Below are 8588 nucleotides of genomic sequence, written 5' to 3'. Positions count from 1 at the left end.
GGGCCCCCTGGGCTATCCCTGCGAGGCCCTCCTGCTGCTGGGTGTGTCCCCAGGTGGGCTGTCCCGTGCCAAGGGTCCCCCCTTGCTGCTGGGCGTGTCTGCAGCTGGGCTGTCCGGTGCCAAGAGTGCCCCCGTGCTGCTGGGTGTGGCCCCATTTGGGCTGTCCCATGCCAAGGGCCCCCTGCACTGCAGCCCAGCCTGTGCTACGTGCCCCCCAGCCCAGCTCTCCCTGCTCGGTGCTTCCCTTGCCCCGCGCGCTAAGTGCCGCCCCCGCTGCAGCTGGGCTCTCCTGCGCTGAGGGCTCCCTTGTGCTGCGCTCTCCTCCCCACCTCCACCCTGCCCGTCCTAAGTGCCCTTACCCACAGAGCAGCTGGGCCAGCCCACACTCTGCCCCCTCAGTTGTGTGTGCCCCTGTGTCACCCTTAGGGCTGGTTGCTCCTGGAAAGATGGGGAGTGAGGAGCAAGATATGCAGTCGGGGTGGCCGGACTGGGCTCGTGGGAGGGGAAGCTGGGCTCCGCAGCCTGGCAGGGGAGAGCCAGTTGTCAGGGCTGTGGTGGGGGCCACGCAGGGAGGGATCCTGCAGCTGTCGAGCCCTCGTCTCTCCTCCCGGGCAGCAGCGATTGGAGCCCAGGGTGTCGAGGATGTCTCGGGGCCACCTCCACTGAAGGCCTGTGTAGCGGGTAGGGGGCTCAGACAGGGCCTGGCCAGACCCTGGCAGAGGCTGAGCAATAATAATCAAGCCCCTTTCCAGGCAGTGCTTCACCAGCGTGGTCAGCACCAACCGTATCTTCCAGTGGGGAAACTGAGGCAGGGAGTTGCAGCGGCAGAGGCAGGAACAGATCCCCTGTACGCGGGATGTTGCCGCTGTGGCTCTGACGCCTCGAGTGATATTTCTATCGTGGACGGGCCCTGTGCTACGTGCCTGAGCCCACCTGTCAGTGAGGGCATGTCCGCAGGGCACCAGGCAGAGTCCTGGGGGCAGACGCTGCGGTGGGGGGCAGCGTGTACTCCAGGTTATTGGGGGTGAGAGAGGTATTGGATATCTTGACAGGGGAGCAAGGGTGGGAAGGCAGCAGTGCTTGGGGATCTCTCCCGCCTTGCAGCGTGGCTTTTAGCACATACTTGCCGAGAAGCTCCCCTCCAGCTTGCTTCATAAACCCTCCTCATTGTCCCTGACGCTCCCAGACTCTCCAGCAGTCCCTTGGCTCCCTGTTCTAGTCCTCTTTAAAACCTAGAACAAGACAAATACCCGTTTCCTCTCAAAACACCCCCTTCCCCTTCCCCTTCCCCTTCGGGTGGTTTGGTCAGAAAGCTTTGTATCGTGAAACGAGCAGTTTCTGCCTGATCTAAGAACGTCTCACTCTTCCTCTCCACCAGTCCTTCCCTCTTTACACATTTCCTCCCATTCTCAGATATATCTATTTATATATTTATTTATATTTAAAAGACCTCGGTAGCAAAGAGAAGAGCTTGGGACTAGCTGGGGGATCTGGCTAGTTTGACTCGCTCTCTTTCCCGGCGCCGGCAGTACTGCGAGGCAGCCCTGAGCGCTGCGGACTTGGTGGGAAGAGGGGGGAGGTGATGCTCCGGGCCCCTTTCACTTGCTCTGAAGATCTCCCAGGCTTGGCAGCGGTTTTGCCGCTTCTCCCTGCCATGGTTATTTAGCGGAAACTCTTAGCCGCTCTTTTATGCGTTGCAGTCACGGAGTGGGAGAGCTGGGGGGGTGGATAAATACCCCGAGCACCTACAGATGATCCTGGGAAAGGCTGCTCCCTCTTTCTCCAGGGCTCCGCTTTCTTCTGGGGTTTTGTTTTGTTTCGTTTGTCCGTTTGGATTCCCAGAGCCCCGAGCCTCGGCTCTCACGCGGTCCCCCTGGGCAAGCTAACAAAGCCCCTTTTCTCCCAGCGCAGAGAAAAGGCTCCGCAGCCTCTTGTGTGGTGCTTTCCATGGGAACCGGGGAGCTGGAGCTAGCGGTGTCCAGGTCAGGTTGCCTAGAGATGAGGGCCATGAAGCCAGGGGGGCTGCAGCCAGGAGAGGTGCCCGGCTGACAACTGCTGAGTGACGGCTCTTGTACGGCACTTGAGGGACAAGCGTTTGAGAGGGAGTTGAAGTCGCTGAAAACCGCGGATCAGGCTGGCGAGCAGGCGGTGGGAGTGCCGTTCCCTGCCGGCCTGGCCGTCTGACCTCTGGGCTCAAAGGGGCCCGACAGCTTGCATTGCTGCTGCCCAGGGGGCTGCTGATCTCCCTTGGGAGGCCCTGGGGATGGCGACTCCCTGCGGTCTTCCCTCTTTCTTTCACTTGGGGGGTCTCTGAGCTGTGCGGGTTTGGCTGTGCCCCCTGCAGGCATGGGCATACAGCTCTGCAAGGAAGCTGAGAGCTGTTCCTCAAAGCTCTTCCGTGCAAGTGCGGCATGCGGTTTGCACAGGAGCTTTTAGGCAGAGGAGTTGCCTGAGCTAAAACGGTGACTCTCAGTCTGAGTCAGGGCCTCCTTTCCCCAGGTCCCGGCCTGCTCTCTTGCTCTTACTGTCTCACTTCTGTTTTGCCAGCAGCTTTTCTGCATCGGCGCTACTGTGCGCTGTGGCTGCAGGGCGCCGGGGAGATCCCCTGCGACTGGCCCGTGGGCCAATAAACACGTGGAGCTCTGCCGAGAAGGGGATTGCCCCCCTCTTCCCCTTCCAGCTCCCCTGTGGGCTAGCACCCGCCCTGTCCCACCCACAGGAGTTGCTTTCCTCCCTTCGAGAGCAGCGAAAGGTGAAGTGAAGGGCGCTGGGAAGAGGGAGTTGGCTCTATCAGGTGGCCGCAGCCTGGGGAGGCGCAGCTATTGTGTTCCCTTCGGGATGCCCTTTGTTCTGCAGACAATAGTCCCTACTTCCTGCCTTCCAAGACCTGAGACGAGATGAGATGATGTGATGGGACAAATCCCCCTATCCCCTCTTCCTCTTCTTATCTGAACAGAAAGGACAGGCCTTTGCCCCCTTTCCCTCCAAAATTAACTTCACAGGGAGCAGCCCAAGCAAGGGCTGAGGTTCCAGCTGCAGTTCCCCAAGCCCTTAAAATGCTTACGGTGTTGAAGAGCAGTGGAGGGAGAACTTGCACTCTAAAAAAGACAAAAAAAAAGAAAAAAGACAAAAAAAAAAATCCCGCTGCTGCCGGTTAAGGCAGCCGCCAGCATTCCTGCTGAGTCGGAGGATTTGCGGAGACAGGATTGCACAAGTGTTGCCCTGTTCCAGCAGCGCGGGGCACGGAGCGAATGCTCACCAAGCGACACGAGGGGAAGGCTGGGCTGGCTGCTCCGAGGCACAGCAGAGCCCTGCAATTAACCCCGTCGGGAGCTGCAAGGCCCGTTTCTGGAAACCTGCTGGACAGCCGCAGGCCCCGCACCTTCCCCTGCTGCTTTATTCGGGAGGAATGCGTTGGCCTTCCAGGGAGCTCCTTCCTGAGCAGCGGCAGCTCCCAAACTTGCCCAGCACCTTGGCCAGAGTCCCTGTCCTTGGGGGGGTAAGGGCCTGCCGCCGGCGCTGTGCGTTGACACGCTCCGAGGAGGCAGAGGGAGCTGAATGTGTAGCTTTGGTCCTGTTTACACCCCAAACACAGGTGGGGGCTCAGCCCCCCACGACAGGTGGGACTGGGCTGCTAGAGCCCCACCAAACCAGTTCTGGCCGCTGCTGCAGCCCGAGCCTGGAGAGGGAGGGCTGGATATCTTCTGGATTGCTGAGCTCTCGAATATTGCCCGGCTTAGTACAATCCTGGAAGGGACTTTGGCCTTGCAACTAGAGCTGCAGGCGCTTACCCACCCCGTCTGCAGGATCGGGCCAAGCTAATCCGAGGCAGGAGCGTAGTGCCTGGTTGATGCTCTTTGATCGGGGGTGAGTGAGGGGCAGGGTTCAGTCTCAGCCCCCAGGAGCTGTTGTCGGGGTGTAAGGCTATTAATTGTAGGCTTGAAGCCGCGACGCTGTTCTGCTCAGGCCTCCATAAAAGCTCGTGAAATACAAGTCTGAGAGGCATATGGAGAGCGTGAGGTGGGAGGGGGTGGGGGCCCTAACTGCACAAGGAGTTCATTGTTTGCAAGGGGATTATTAAAAATAATAGCACTTAAAATTACAGAGTGGAGGATCCTTCCTCGGACAGAGAAGGGGAGGGGGAGGGAGCACTCCGGGCCTTGTATGAGCCCTGGTAACCCCAGGCTTCACATGGGCCTGTTGCAAAAAGGATCCTGTTCCAGCCCAGCAGCTGGGGAAGGCCAGGGCGCAGGAGGCCTATTCAAATGAGATGGTGACTTTCCCTCTCTGGCCCATCAGGGTCTGAGCTGTGCATGTTTGCAGTAAACATCTGTGCTGGAGAGGACACCAGCCAGGCAGGAACCTGCTGCAGCTGCTCACTCTCACCTCCTTCCTCCCCCGAGTGGTGACTTTTCCAGCTGGAGGATGGATACGGACTGGAACCCGCCAGTCCGACCTGCCGCCGCCGCTGTCCCAGCGGGAACTTCAAAATGATGATGTGTGGCCGCAACCTGGGAGAGGAGCCAGGGCTGGGCTCTGCCTCAGCCACGCCATCGTCTAAGAGGCTGCCCCAAGTTAAAGATGCTGCTTTCTTTTTTGCCCGTGAGAGGGAGCCACGCAGCAGCGTGCAATGGGCAGCTCCTGCCGCAAAGCAATGGTCGCACTCCTCGGGAGCCGTGAGCACCTGGTGCTCTCCTTGGGTTCGGTGAGCTCCGACCCAGCCCGATGAGTGCAAACCCAGCCTCGCATGTGATGGGAGGAGGGAAGGCAACCTCTAGCACAGAGGAAGGGGAAAGATGAGATTTATGCAACAGCGTGTGCTGTGATGGTTCCTGTTTTCAGTGAAGCGTAGGAGTGGGTAGGGCTGGGGTTGGATGCGGGGCTGTTGGTCTCCTCATACTGTGGCATCCCTGAAGGGACTTGTGGATTGATGGAAAAGGGCCCCAAATTGGGACTAGCATGGCAAACAAGGCAAGGTCAAGGCTGGTCTCCTTGCTGGGTGAGTGGATTGGGAGCTTTAGACTATCCCTGCCATTGCACATCCCCCAGTAAGATAGCAGTGGAGCTCTGAGCAGCCAGGGTTTCATGACAAGGGGAAGTGAGTCACCCGAGAAAGGAGAAATGAAGGAAGAAACCTCTCTCCACGCGATGGCTGGGTGCGGTGCATGGTGGCAGACTGGACAGCTTGCCCGTGCTGTGTTGGGCTCGGCCTGCTGGAATTGCCTCTAGCAGCCCCTGTGCTCCAGCCCACGGGTGTGCCCCACCACTGCAGCCGCCTCTCTCTTTGGGCCCCGTTATGCAGTGGTTTAAGGAACCTGGCGAGGTAATTTTCATGGTCTTGGCCTTATTCTTTCATGGCCACTATTGTTTGAGGAGGCTTTGGCATCCTGTGTTTCTTTAAATCGCGGTGTTGAGAACAATGAGGTTTCCTGTGTGTCTCAAGACAGGGGCCCAGGTCAGACAATGCAGCCACAGAGCACACAAAGAAAAGGACTTCTCTTTCACCAATTTAAGAGAGTTTGATTCAGGGGGGAATCCCAATCACCCCAGAACCTTTTAAAGCACGAGCAGCTCTGACCAGTGTGCAGAGGAGGCATCTGAATGAATGAGAAGGGGGAGAGATGAGGCAAAGCCAAGGTGCAAGAAACCACGTTCAGGCCACCATGTGCCAGCTGACAGCTTGGGGTGGGGGCTGCAGTGCTTTGTTATGCCTGAGACTGCCTTTCAGCTTGGAGACCCCACATGCATGGAGGCGAGCTGAAAATCTAGATGGGTGCAACCAGCTGGCGTAGGTATGGCTTGATTAGCCTTGGAAGTCAGGAATGATTTGCGATGGTTTCAGCCAAGCAGCAAGCCAGGCCTGCAGACTCCTCCTATGGGCACAGTATGCATGAGCCAGCACTAACCAACCAGCCTGCTCATCCTCACACCTCTGCCTGCGTGACCTCCCCCGCTCATCAGCAGTGATTTTCTAACAGATGCATGAGCGAGGTCTCCAGCTGCTGGGCCGTTGTGGCTTTGACACAACGTGCTGCCCGGCCTTTGCTAGGAAACCCAAGCAAGCCGTTCGGGACCCAGACCGAACGGTCCACTTTTGACAGGTGCCAGGCCCACGTGGAGAGGCGCTGGCCCGGCTTTGAGCCTGTTGCTTCTGCCTCGCTCTTGCAAGCTTGCGAAAGGCAGTGAGCGTCTCTGATCTGCACGCTGTCTTGTGTAGCTTGAGCAAGGGAAATTCAGCTGAGCATGGGCAGTTCCTGGCCCTTCCTCCCCCAGGCACGACCAGAGAGCAAGGCAGCCGGTACTTGCAAAGGCGAAAGAGTCGCTGCTTATCGCTTTGACCCTGTCCTTGCTGGCCTCGGCAGAAAGCTGGATGGGGGGCGGGAGCGGAAATTGTGCCACAAGGGAGAGAGGAGCTACAATTCAAGAGTGGGTGTGTTATACGGGGGGGGAAGCTGTATGCCCTGAGTATCCAGGGGGCCTGGAGTTAGGATTTGGTTACAGCTGGAGAGGCCTCCTGCCTTGAGGATGAGCTGGGCTTCGTTGCAATGTGGTGTAGCTCACACACCCACGGTGACTTTTTTTTTTTCCTATCCCCTTTCTGTTCTTTTGGCTTATTTCCTCCCCACTGCCCCTCCCGGTCGTCTTAGCGCCCCTCTCCTCCCAGCTGAGCAACCTTTGGAGCCCTCTGCTCCCGGCATCCGCAGCAGAGCCTGGATGCCAGCCCAGGGCTGGGAGCACAGGGCAGGGGGGAGATCTCGTCTATAAGCTGTGCAGACAAATGAATTGCAAAGAGAGAGAGAGAGAGGCTGCAATTGTTTTGGCCTTAAGTGAATTTCCTGGCTGGGTTCCTGCCGCCCAGAGCAGCGAGGCAGGAAGGGGGTGGGAGGCAGCAAACCTGTGGTGCTGCGATAGCCCCCGCGAGGTGACGCGGGGGCTGCACGCAGGCTGTACCCTTCCTGCCCGGGAGACGGGCGGGCAGGCTGCGACTTTCCGGAGCTTCCTTCCAAGGGGTCTCGTGGTCCCTTCCTGCGGGGAGGGGCGTGGAGAGCTTCGCTGACAGCCCGGGAGATAATTTCATTGTCTGGGGAGGGGGGTGGGAGCATCTTCGGGACAAAGACTTTCAATGCAGGCGAGCCATAAACAACTGTCTCCTTGGGTCTATTTATAGCGGCCGCGCTGGAGGATGAGTTGCGGGGTTATTTTCGGCGCGGGCAGAGGCGCAGTTGCCGGACGGCGTTGTTGAGCTAATCAAGCAAGCGTTTTCCTCTTGATCGCATCCCCAGTGGGGATCCTGCTCCAGCCTGCTCCTCTTCTTCAGCCTGCTGTCACCTGCCAATGCTTCCCAAAGGCATCGCGACCAGCCAGGCTCTTCTGGGCTTGCTGTCATAGCCTCACCTCTCCTCAAAGGGCTTTGGAGACCTTCCCAGTCAGAAGCAACGCCCCCCGTCTGAGCGCTGTGAGCCTCGCACTTCTTGACCCTCCTCTTGCTTCTCTCCCAAGCCAGGCGGGCGGATGCCGCCTTGGCTCCTGGCACGGGCAGCGGTGGCATGGCAGGGGCCTGACCCTGGTCGGGGTCTTTCTGCCCTAAAGCTCGTAAAGGCGGGGAAGGGCCTGGTGGAGCCCAGGAGCAAGCCGAGCCTTGGGCAGGGTCCAGATTGGGGCACTCTCCCTCGGAGCAAGGCAAAAGCAATCCGTACCGCCCTGTTCCTCCGAAGGCAGCATGGGCCTTATCCTGCTGGAGTGCTAGCCCATCCTGCTTTGGAGAGGGACCTCATAGTGATGTCTCTTCCCCACCCCCAAACTTACCCCGAGTCCCGGCATGTCGGCTGGGAAGAAAACTCTTTCTTGGCCCTTACAGCTGATCAGCTAATGCCCTGAGACTCAGGCCTAGGTAGCTCCCCAAGCCTCACCAGATCTCCTTAGGGGTGGCTGCGCTGCTCGGCCCTTTGTTCCAGTCTCTTTGCAGCATTTGACCCCCGGCAGGATCGCCTTTTCCTTGGAGGAGCTGTCTCCAGCACAGACGCCTTCCCTGGCACCTGCTGGAACGGGCCCTGTGCGATGCACTTGGGGACGGATCCACTTCTTGTGCCTTGAACCCACCGTTTCTATTTTTCCTTTCCTTCAACCCCACAGGCCCCTGCAGCCCGGCCCACCTCCCCTCCCCTCCCGGCTCCCTGTACCTCGGGGACCTAAGCAAACAAATTTGGCGTGGCTGCCCTCCTCTCCCGGTTAACCAGCCCAGCTGTATGCTAATGGCCGGGCAAACACACTGCTGCTTGCTTAACTCTCCTGTGCTGAGTAAAGTCGGCCAGAAGAATCTGTGCTATTGTTACCAGCCCCAACGCTTCCCAGAACAAAAAGCCCACTGCTGAGACTGGGGTGAATGATGGGTGGCAACGAATTTCCAGTTCACTTGTAATTCCTTGTTTCAAGGAGTCTCTTTCTACACCCCCCCCCCACCCCCCCCCAATTCCCTTTGTCTTTCTCCCTTTGCCCTTTTGTGCGCGTCTGGTTTTTATAGTCCTTGGCAGCTGGTTGCGGTTTCTCCTCTTGCCGGCTTTGTTTGCTGTGCGCTGATTGATTAAGAT

Source organism: Crocodylus porosus, unplaced genomic scaffold, assembly GCF_001723895.1.
Source record: "Crocodylus porosus isolate Cpor-Errol unplaced genomic scaffold, CroPor_comp1, whole genome shotgun sequence".
NCBI lineage: Eukaryota > Metazoa > Chordata > Crocodylia > Crocodylidae > Crocodylus > Crocodylus porosus.
Note: the sequence above shows the minus strand (reverse complement) of the source record.